A 3,166-nucleotide genomic window follows, 5' to 3' on the forward strand; every position below is an offset into this window, starting at 1 on the left:
GTGATGAAACCTGTCTCTCAAGTAATCCCAGTTCGACGTGTCCACAGCGTCTGCTTTGTTCAACTCGAGCGGTTCTCCCGCTGAGATGTTCGTTTTTGGCAGAGACGAGTTTGCATGCCAGAGATCATTTTGTGCAAGCAGCTCCTGAAATTAGCTTTTTGGCTCACCTGCCAAGTACTGTTTAAGTACAAAAAAAAGTATCTGCCAAGAATATTTTCGTTCTTTCCGGCCAAAATCATCAATAAGTAGAACGCTTTTTATAGAAACACATCAAATTTATAAACCTGTTCCTATCTGGAAACATGTCCTGTGTGAAATATTCTTGCAATTAACAGACAAGAGCACATTAATTCACACAATCATTTATACAACGGATGAATGTAGCTTTCCCTTCAGACAACACAGAACCAGGACTGCATTTAGTTAAAGTTTGTAAAGGGTCAAAGTCTGAGGCCGAGGCCCACACTCGTTTAAAAGAGAGGAAACTGAAATGTTGTAATGGTAATTCAGACCCTGAGTTCAAGCACTTATTGTTAGTCTGAGGTGGGTGATATTTCATTCTCGACACTCTGTGTATGTTTGTCTCTCTGCCCTTCTGCAGGATTACGGTTTTCTCCTGTTTGTCTTTATAGTTTCTGCATCTTTGGGCTTCCTAGAAAGGGCAAACCAAGTCAAGTTGTATACATAAATATGACAAGAATAATCTCTGCTTAAAGTGGAGATTAAGAAGGGGAAAATGAGCTTGTTGGTTGGAGAGTTATGGTTAAGATTTAGGGAAGGTTATGCTAATGTAAAATACAATATGGTTAAGCTCAATTTCTTTAGCTATGCTGATGACACACACTTGTATATTTCACTGAACTCAACTGATGACTAAACTTTTTGCCATTTTAAACTAGTTTGGCAGCAGTAAACAAGTGAACTTTTTTAAATTAAACGGCCCGCCAACAATAAGAGCTAGTTCTTGACGAATTTGGCAGTTTGGCCCCACAAGGTAAGACCAATTTTTTGGCACTTTGAGCTCCTCGAACCGATCTGGTTCCATTATTTTTGGGTAAAATAAATAAATAAAATCAAGATCATGACGTGATGTAAAGTCCAGTCTTTGACATTAAAGTTGACTGCACTCATCCACTACTCAGACCTCCACTCACTTACTTTCCACTTCACTACTGAACAAACACATTACTTCCTGGATTAGCACTGAGCGTTGGCAGTGGACACACAGTAAATCTGTGCTGCAGATTTGTCCAGAATGAAAGGAACTCCTGGGGATACAGAGCTGGAGAGGAGTATTGAAAACCCGACAGAACGGGAGACAAATTGTTTGCATTCAGCACTTTGTGTCTGCTTCTGATAGGGACTTTTCCAGTTCTCTCCTCCAAGTGTTAACAGGTTAATCACAGACACCGTCCCTCAGAGGCGGCAGAAGAAAAAAAAAAGACGATTTTAAGCCGAGGTGAAAATGAGGCCCGTTTGTCCTTCTGCAATGTCCTTCTGAAGCTGACACCGTGAATTCGTTTTTGCAGCTTCTGAGAACTTCAGCGTCTCGCTATCTAGTTCCTAATCTTTCAATTACTGTGTGTGAGTGTGTGTGTAGGGATTTCAGAGATAAAGACATGTTTGTGAGGGTGTGCACAAGAGCACCTGGGTGACCACACACACGCATTTATAACATTATGACCATTATGGACTGTACTTGTATACCTCCTGTCTAGGCCACTCAAAGCACTTTTACACTACATGTTACATTCACCCTTTCATACACTCATCAAAAACAGAAACTATCCATTAATCCACATTCACACATCGACACATAGCATTGGGAGCAATTTTGGGTTCAGTATCTTGCTCAAGGATACTTATACTTATATTAGTAGATGTCTTGCTGTACCTCCTGAGACACAGCCGTCCACAGTCGTAGGTGAAGTGAATAATACTGATTGTTTCGTTATAATGGCTCCTGTCAGTGGGGGGGGGATATATCAGGCAGCAAGTGAACATTTTGTCCTCAGAAGAAGTTAGAAGCAGGAAAAATGGGCATCTGAACGACTTTGACAAGGGCCCCATTGTGATTGAGTCAGGGAGCTCAGTGCTTATAATGTTATGGCTGATAACGGTAACAATATGTTATAGTTATAATGTATGTAATCAGGTGAAAAAGTTAGGCATGTATATGTGACTGTGCACAAAACTCTACACTACATTAAAATAAAAACTGCCTTTATAGAAGAGTCCTGAGAAAGTCTAAATATTTCCTGGGTCAGTCCGTGCTGGAATAAGACTCACACACTTGCAGTAATGTGGTATGGCAAATTTAGAGCTTCTCTGTCAAAGCTAATTCTCTTTTCTGCTAATCTCTCAAGCCAGATCCCTCTACCCCTCTATCACTCCCTCTCTCTCCCTCTATCAACACGTTAGTTATTCAAGCAGAGGGAATCTGGCATAAGTCATTTGTCAAACTGAGATAGAAGAAGGGGGGGGGGGGGAACTACAAAGTGAAGTGTTTTTTTTCCTCAATTTTTCATCCAATGACTAAACAGTGTGGCGCTCAAAGATACGGGAGTGACGACTGAGGACATCTGCACATTTGAAGCATTTCATTTCCAATGACATACATTAATAATAGGAGAAATAAATTATTTAATCAGTTGATATTTCACAACTGTCATTCACTAGCCTATATTTACACTGTCTGCAATATTTCAACATTAACTTGACTCAGGCAGGAAATGGAAAAGAATTTTCCATCTAAAAAGCAATTCAGTTACCAAGGTCAGAGTCAAAATAATAAAATTAAGTTGTGGGGTTATTTTACACAATACTGTTAAAGGCTCTCGCTCAGATGTTTTGTCTTTTTTAAATAGACAATGGAAGTGTATATAGTGCCTATTAGCACCCACATGTCTACAGATTTCCTTCCAGCTATGAATGCACTAACAATGAAGCATACATTTCAGCAGAATAGAGCAGATCTAAAGCCCTGAAAGCCTCCACAGTTCTGGAAAATATAAAGAAAAACCTTCATCAGTCTGCAGAGTATTATTTTTATTTCTAATGTCATTTACTAGCATGTTTATATATATATTCATATGTTTTTAGCCATGCTAGCTCTTGGGTGACAAGGTTTCAAAAATTAACAAATGGATCGCTATGAACTTTGGTA

General features: G+C 39.4%; 1 protein-coding gene across 1 annotated transcript in view; it reads right to left on the bottom strand.

The window, feature by feature from the left end:
* mmp24 (matrix metallopeptidase 24) overlaps positions 1-3,166 on the bottom strand; it is a 32,076-nt gene that overhangs the window by 17,508 nt on the left and 11,402 nt on the right. The gene's annotated exons all lie outside the window — the stretch shown is intronic.

The sequence above is a fragment of the Morone saxatilis genome, unplaced genomic scaffold (genome assembly GCF_004916995.1).
Source record: "Morone saxatilis isolate NCDOM2014 unplaced genomic scaffold, NCSU_SB_2.0 Contig18, whole genome shotgun sequence".
Lineage (NCBI taxonomy): Eukaryota > Metazoa > Chordata > Actinopteri > Moronidae > Morone > Morone saxatilis.